Source organism: Triticum dicoccoides, chromosome 7B (assembly GCF_002162155.2).
Source record: "Triticum dicoccoides isolate Atlit2015 ecotype Zavitan chromosome 7B, WEW_v2.0, whole genome shotgun sequence".
Lineage (NCBI taxonomy): Eukaryota > Viridiplantae > Streptophyta > Magnoliopsida > Poales > Poaceae > Triticum > Triticum dicoccoides.
In genome coordinates this window covers 275,615,230-275,623,738 of record NC_041393.1, presented here as the reverse complement: position 1 = coordinate 275,623,738, position 8,509 = coordinate 275,615,230, and positions in this window count along the sequence as shown.

The window sequence follows — 8,509 nt, the reverse complement described above, 5'->3', positions numbered from 1 at the left end:
GATGGCATCCGTGATGTCAAGATGAAGGAGGAACTGGCGATCCACAAAGATTTGTGCACATCTCTGGAGCTGTTCAACCTGGCGACCAAGTGCGCAAGGGCTGAAGAAGGATGCCTCTCCCTCCTCGAGCTCCTAGCTACTGACCCAGAAGAGAAGAAAGCCAAGGCCAAGGACGTGAAGCGCAAAGGAGCAACTATGCTCGTAGCAGAGCCAGACACGAAGCACGGCAGGGACCAGTCGGAGTCGTCCAAGGGCAGCCGGTACTGCGTGTACTACGACCTCCACACCCACAACACCAACGAATGGCAAGAGCTCAGGGCTGTGCAAGAAGGACGTGTCGGTCGACGCCCCGAGCGCAACGATCGGGGCTATGGCCGAGGAGGAGGAAGAGGTGGAGGACGATGGGATGACCGTGGCCATCGCCAAGGGTGGCGTGACCGACCTCGCGAGGACTGCTGGCAAGACCAGCCTCGTGAGGATCGCCCGCAAGGCAACGCAGGCCTTCCTCCTCTGCCACCACCTCCAAGAAGGAATGACGACCATCATCAGGACGAGGGGGTCAAGGGCTTCCAGGAGCCACGCGCTATCGCTTGCATCTTGGGTGGAGCTCAGGCCCCAGCCTCTCAGCGCATCTTCAAGCAGTTTGCTCGCGAGGTGATTGTAGTCCTCCCCAAGCTCGAGGCCACGCGCCCTCTCAGGTGGTCAACATGCGCCATCACGTTCAACTCGGTGGATCAGCTCAAGTGTGCGGCAATAACCGAGGTCCTCCCAATGCTTTGTTCCCCAGTCATTAGCAACGTGCAAGTCACCAGGACCCTCATCGATGGCGGCGCAGGACTCAACGTTCTGTCCGTCGAGACGTTCAACAATCTCCAAGTGCCATATGATCAGCTCCAACCAACCAACCCCTTCTCAAGAGTCACTAACGGCTGCACCACCCCGATAGGGCAGGTCCGCCTCCCTGTCACCTTTGGACAACGCAAGAACTACCGTACCAAGCTCATCGACTTCGACGTTGCCCACATTCGTCTGCCATACAATGCCATCCTCAGGTATCCAGCCCTGGCCAAGTTCATGGCAGTGACTCACCATGGTTACAATGTCCTCAAGATGCTGGGAAGTGGTGGAGTCATCATAGTCCCTTACAAAGAGAAGGATGCGGTGTGCTCGCTCGAGCGTGCCTTCCAAGACGCATCAATTGAGGACCTAGACAACAAGAGTAGGAACCTTCCCGAGGCATCTCCCAAGAAGAAGAAGACATCACCCAGCTCAAGGCCTCAGGAGGCACGCACCTCCGGTGGCACCGCGCCAGGATCTGCACCCGTCCAAGGGGCGCCTCCCTCCATCGCATAGGAAGGTGCGCGCGGCGCCCTCCTTGGGCAAGGCTCGGGGGCTCTCTCCTGGAGGGCCATTGACTTTGCCAAGATCACGAGGGAGGCGCTCGGGCACCACTTGGAGGCGTGCTTCGTGGCACATTTCCCTCAGGAAGGCATGAGGCAAGGAGGGCCCAACCCTCAGGAGTTCATCACCAAGGTCACTCAGGAGCTGCAGGAATCGAGAGTCATGCGCGGCAGTCGCTGCCTACCCGGTGTAGCTCCCCATCCAGGAGAGGATGGCGGGCTGCGTGTTTGCATCGACTACCCAGGGCTCAACCGAGTCGCGTCTCAGGAGCATTTCTGGCCTTCGCACCTGGGACGCTGTGAGGGTCCACCTCACAGCTACGTTTGCATGCCTTTCGGCCTGCCAAACGTGGCTGCTGCTCACCAGCGCCTGATGAGGAGCAGTCTGGAAGCTCAGGTGGCCAGGCACCGCGTGTTCCTGGAGGAGATAGAGATGGACATTGAGGAGCCGCCTGGACCTCTAGAGCCTCCCGAGGCTCAGGGCTCCGCAGGCTCGTGAGGACCGGCTTTTTCACCGCGCATCATCAGCTACTCCAACACTCGCTCTGCAATGATACCAGGTGACATCTTTCGAGTTTCATTCCAGCTGGGAGCACCCTCAGGGCTGCATCATTCCCAGGTCTTGTGGGTCTGTCCCTGTGGCATGAATCCGTTTTGCTTATGTCTTCAGCTTACCTTGTTGGGGGCGCCCCTCGGGCTGCATCATCCCCAGGCCGCTCGGGCCTGACCCAGTGGCGTGTATCTTTCCTCCATCTATCTAAGCTGATTTGCTACTTGCGATTAACCTGCTTATGATTATCATCTCTTGCCCATCGTGGCCCCTTTTTCTCCCTCATGCAAACCGCTTACACGTTAAAAGGGGGCGCCTGAGCATCGCGACTCAGGAGTTCTTACTGGCTCTCCAGCCCTCACCTTCTGGCCTTGTCCACGGCATCGCGACCTGGCATACCAGCGGCGGCTAAGCTTGCTCGAGGGCCGGGACCTGAGGACGTAAAGCATTTGCATCTAACCACCATGCAGGAACACTCAGCCTCCCAAGGCTCAAGATCAGGCGCAACCCTCCTTGAGGTAGGGCCTCGTGAGTTCCGCGCTGGCTCACGAGTGCCCAGATACAACTCGTCTAGCTCAACCATGCCGACCACGTGTCAGGGCGGGGTTGTACACGCCCCGGGGGCTCCTCCCAGAGGGGGACCCCCTCCCACGTACCAGTGGAAGCACCATGCTCCGCGCTGGCTGACGACACTGCCGAGGAGTGGCTATGACCGTACACATACGGAAGCGCTATGCTCCGTGCTGGTGATAAACAAGTGACGGCAGCCCACGGCCGTATTAACCTCAGGGAGCCCAGAGCTCGGTGCGTGGCCTCATTGCAACGCCTCCCCTTGGGAGCGCCGTGTGAGGGGGCTGGACACGGGGGCTACGCCCGGGTCACGCCCGAGCGCACGCCACCCAGCCAGGTCTCTCGGACCTGGTCGTCGTGCGCCCCTCCTCGAGCGGAGCCAAGGTATGAAGACCGTTTGAGTGTCAAGGGGGACTCCTGAGCATCGTGACTCAGGAGCATAACTGGTCACATAGGCCCTCACTCCTTAGTTCCGAAAGGCTAATGGCGGTTGAGGTATGCACGGGGCCGGGTCCTGCCGACGTAGAACGACAGATCCACTCCTACACCCCCTCCCTATTTGCTGTTTGCGCATCAAGGGGGACTCCTGAGCATCGCGACTCAGGAGCCTAACTTGCCACGTAGCCCCTCACTCCTTAGTCCCGTCCCGGTGATCCGGTCGGGGCTAACGGTGGCTGAGGTATGCGTGGGGTCGGACCCTGCCGACGTAGAACACAAAGCAAATAGGAAGGAAACTGCAAAATCTCGGAAATTCAGAAGCAAATTCAGAAGCAAATATTATAGACCATAAATTGTCCTCACGATACCAAATACAAGTTTAAACACCTCCACGAGGCACGGTACATGTTGCAGGAGTTGGAGCAGGAAAGAATCCGCGAGAAGATCACCCTTGGGTAGCACCGCCGCTCGTGGTGGGGTTGCGCTTGTCAGCTCCACCCCCTGAGGCCGCGGAGCCAGGAGCACCTCGCTTGGGCGCAGTGGTGAAGGCACGGAACTTCGCCAGCAAGGCCTCCGCTCGGCCCTTCACGGCCTCAGAAGTAGCGGCGGAGCGCTCGGCATCCACAGGCTCCAGCAGATCGTCAAGGTTGGCATCGGGGTTGCGTAGTTAGACGTGGCTAACGATCCGCGTCAGCGCTGCGGAGGAAAGGATGCGAGCTTCAACCTCGGCCATGGGGCCGATGCCGGTCACGACCTCCTCAAGCGCCTCGACCAGGAAGGGAAGCAGCTTGGCGGGGCCTTCCGTGGCTCCGGCCAGTGGCTTCTCCAGACCATCTTCGTAAAGTGACTTCAGCGCCTTGCGAGATCTCACCTCGTAATCCGTGAAGGCCGCGCGATCCTCGGCCAAAACTTTCACCTTGGCATCCAGCTCAACCCTCTCCACCTTCAGCGTCCGCTCCAGCATCTTCAGCCAGCCGCGATCAGCTGAGAGTTTGGTGTCGCGGTCCCTGACGGCAGCCTCCTGAGCCTTCATCTCCTCCTCCTTCTCCTGACGGTCGCTAACCTCCTTGGCGAGCTCATCACGCATGCCTTGCAGCTCGTCCTCCAGCGCCTTGCAGTGGCCCTTGACAGTTGAAGAATCCTTCAACGCCGCGTCGCGAGCGGCTATGGCCTGGGAGGTGACTTGCTTCTCCTCCTCGGAAACTGTCACAGCCTGGCTCAGCGCCACCCGGATGGAAGCATCAGAGTGAACCCAGCTAGAGACCATCTCCAGGCGCCCGGCCACCAGGCGGGGGCTGGTGCCCTGGAGATCTTCTCGTAGCCGACTCAGCTCATCAGCAGCACGGTCCAAGGCGGCGGAGGAGGCAGAGGAAATGGGAACTGGTGGAGTAGGCGGAGAAGACGGCAGTGTGGTCACGGCTTGAGAGGCCGGGACCTGCTGAGCCTTCGCAACCTCGGCGACAGCGTCAAGCGCAGGCGCCTCCAGAGTCAGCGGGGCCACAGGGGCTAGCTCCCCGCCAGAGCGTCCCTCCCGGCCTCGCGAGGATGATTGGGTAGGGGAGGTGCGAGCTTCACTGCCTCCCTTTCCCGCAGGTGAAGGCGCGGCACAACAGACGAACTTGCCCCAAGTGGGGCTGCCGTGTCCCCCTTCAGGCCTACCCAAACAATGGAGGGTGTCAAGCCTTGACAGCAAAAATAAGAGCGAAGCAGAGTTCGAGTACTTACTAGTTGACTGCCGCGGGTTCCAACGGCCTCCGGCTGTGCTCGAAGCCTGAGAGCCTCCTACGGGGCTCAGCCTCGAGAGGCCCGGCAGCAGAGGAAGGCGCACCAGAAGGGCTGGAGCTGGCTCCGGGCAGTAGCGGGGCTAGAGTAGACCCACGGGAGATCAGCCCTGATCTGTCCTTCTTCGGGATCACGGGCGGGTCCTCTCCCACTCGCCTGGTGTCGGCCTCGTCATCGTCCGACATGGAGCGTAGGGCGCCGGACCCGCGCCAGGGGGAAGTCTCCCCCGTCCCCTCGGTGGTCGCCTCCGAGTCGCGCTGTTCCTCCTCCTCCTCATCTTCCTCCTCTCCCCCGCCGGAATCGTCGGAGGACAAGTCCACCGTTGCTGTCGCCGCCTGGCCCTCAGGTGCCTCCGCCGGCACCAGACCATCCTTGTCAAAGGTGGGCATGGTGTCCACCACCCGCTCCCAGTCGTCGCGGAGGAACAAGGGGCCCAGAGCACCCTCTGGGCTTGCCACGTCCTCTCCGACCAGGAAGCGAAGGGCTGCCGTCAGATCCTCGTCAGCCAGGGCCTCCGAGCTCAGGCGGAGGATGGCGTCCGCATCCTCGAGCCTCCACAACAGGCGTGAGTGCGCCTGAAGTGGAGCCACCCGGTGCGCCAAGAACTCCCTCAGGAGCGTGGCCCCAGTGAGCTTTGCCGCCTTCATGTTGCTCGCCTCAGGTCGGCGTTCATCTTCTCCAGCACCGGCTTTGCCCGTCGGTCGTCAAGCTTCACGCGGGACCATGCATTGACGGACTGGGGCATCCCCGTGGGCAGTGCCAGCCGAGAGTTGATGCATCCGGCATCCAGCATGACCCACTTGCTCCGGAAGCCATCGGCCCTCTTCCCGGCCTTCGAGATTGCATTGGCTTTAGAGTACGCAACAAAGCTTGTGCACGCCGAGATATTGGCGCCAGTGACTCTGAGGAAGAAGAAGTGGCGCAGCAAGGCCACGGAGGGCATCACGCCGACGTGCGCCTCGTAGTAGTAGGCGAAAATCGACAGAAGGAGAACAGAGTTGGGGTGGAGATGCAGAGCATGCAGCCTATAATGGCGGAGGACAACATAGAAGAACTCGGAAAAGGGAGGCACCAGGACGACGCTCATGAAGAAGGTATAGAAGGTGCTCCCCCTTGTCCTCCAGCTGGGCGGAGCCGGGCCGGAGCGCACTCTCCCCCATCTCGCTGCCTTGCGTCGCCGTCATCAAGTGCATGAGGGCAAGATTCTTCTCCGTCATGTTTGGGGGATCCAGAGCCGGCGAGTACCAGGCCGATGGAGCCCCGGTTGCGGTCTTGCGGGGCACCATTGTTCATTGGAGAAGAAAGGGAGAAGCGGATTTGGAGATTTTGGAAACAGGAGGGCAAGAGCAGGAAAGGGGATCTGGAGCAAGGCGAATGAGAGCAATGAAGGTAAGCCTAACCAGAGCCAGCCTTTTTGTCAGACGGGCAGTTGTCGAGGCAGCGTGGGGAAGCGGAGACGCCCACGTCCAATCAACGGCCACGCGGCGACCAAGGCCGCAGGCTGTTCGGGCCCGCGGTGCTCCGCACGTGCCCCTTTGCTTCTCTGCTAAGCCAAGTCCGAGCGCGTCTAGGGCCCGGGGGCTATTGTCGGTGTTCTGGGAATGGGGGTCCGCAGACTTGCCTGCCTGCGGCCTGCGGCGTGGCTCAAGTGGTGGCCCAGTACAACCCATCTTCATCAACTCAAGCTCAATACCCTCGCGAGGGGCCAAGCCTCATGGAGCGGACGACGCAAGGCTTCCTCAGGCGCGGCCTCACCAGGCTGGCTCGCGAGGAGGCAGAGAGATCAAGGCGAGGGTAGCTCGCGAGGTGCTCGTGACACAAGCCGTGACGATCGAGACCAGGCGGGCGCCGACCAGTGCAGTGTCCTTGTTTCCTCTTTGGTGCAAAGGGGGCAAGCATAGGCGCGGAGTACGGAGGCACCAAGCGAAGGTTACCATTTTGGTGCAACGAGACCAAGACCGGCAAAGCGGCAGGACAGAGGTGACCGTGGAGCCCAAGACGGCGTCATCGCCAGTGCCTTCGGAAGCCTAAGACCAACTTTAGTAAGGATAACTTGTGCTAGATGTTCCCCTTCAAAATGGTCGTTGTTGGCGCCCTTCCCTCTCAATATTTGGGAAGAGGATCAGGGCCTCTATATATAGAGATAGCTACAACAGTAGGAGGGAGGAATCCTTCCCAAGCAAACCACCACCACAAGAACACCTCTCGTGAGGCTGTTCTTCCCTTGTACTGTTCATCATCAGCCCCTGAGGCAATCCACCACACCACATACTGGAGTATGGTATTGCACCACAACGGTGGCCAGAACCAGTATAAATCTTGTGTCCCTTGTGTTGTTCATCGTTTAGCTTAGATTCTCAGTGAGGCGTTGGGACGTGGATCGGTAGGGGGAAGATCTCCGTGCACAACCCAGAGTTTCAACCTTAAGGGTTTTGCTGGAACCCGATATCCGATAGTGATGGTACTAGTTGACTAGGGCAGTATGGATAATAGTAAATGTTTTTTAGTTAGGGTAATAATAGATGTTAAGTAGTAGATAATGTTGATGTTAATTAGTTCGGTAGTGTTTAGTTTTTGAATTGAGTTTGTTTAACTAGATGTTAATTAGCGAAGTAGGGTTTAGTTTAGAGTAAAGTAATTTAGTTCAGTAGTTAACTAAATATAATCTATATTTGGTTTTTGAATTGAGTTTGGGAGAGCATGAGATTTGTGTAGATTTTTTTGTAGTGTCAAACTCTAGGACATGCAAATTTGAAGTGGTCAGGATATATGCAAATTCCTCAATTGTGTTTGCACATGCATGTTTTGATTGTGCCCAAGTGCCCTTTTGTTGTTTCCAGGGAATGAAGCCGAGTGGCCTATGTTTTGCCAGAATGTTGATTCATTTCCGTTCCAGCAAATTTCAGGTTCTCGATTTGTCCACTTTTTAGCAAAGGTCATGCCGAAATTCTCCATGAATTTCGGCATGACTTGTGCTACAAAATAGGACATATCGGGTGCCCAGTATTTGCCGCACCGGGAAGGAGTCAACATTCCTGCAAAACAATAGGCCTTTTATGTCATTATTCATTTTATTAGGTCTAGAATTAATTGACTAGATTTAATCGTAGGAAACATGGCTAGCAACGATGAAGGACAGGGTTCTGGTGATTGCGACGACGTCTACCGGGCGGCAGACGAATTTTTGAGCCTTGCCGTCGATCAACTGATGTTGTTGCTGGGCCCATCGGTGGCATCGGGGACTGAGACCGACACGCATACCGGTCTTGAGACTGAGACCGGCGCTGAGATCCAGACCAGCATCGAGACCGGTGCTGAGACTGAGACCGGCGCTGCCTCGGGGAGCCGAGCCAGTGTAGAACCGAAAGCAAAGAGGCAACGGCTTCCTAACAAACTCAGGACTACTAGACTGGTGGTCATGAGGTGGACGACAGCGATTTTGAGCTAAACACGCTCGAGGAAGCACGCGCGTGCTACGGCAATCAAATAGGCTGCATCGTACGGATAATTGCCACCATCAATGATGAGAAACTACAGAAGATAGATAATATGAGGCCCTCCCTCCTAAAGAAGTTTCACTAGATATTATTGTTCCTGGGCCGGAATGAAAAGGATTATGAAGATCCAGATAAGGGCCCGACAATGAAGAAGATAAACAAACACGCCATGACCAAGTTTAGCGACGTGTTGGCCGCATGGAAAACAAGGGTGAAAGCAAGGATCATCGACAAGAAGGAACCCTACTCCGAGATTGTAAAGGATAATCCGA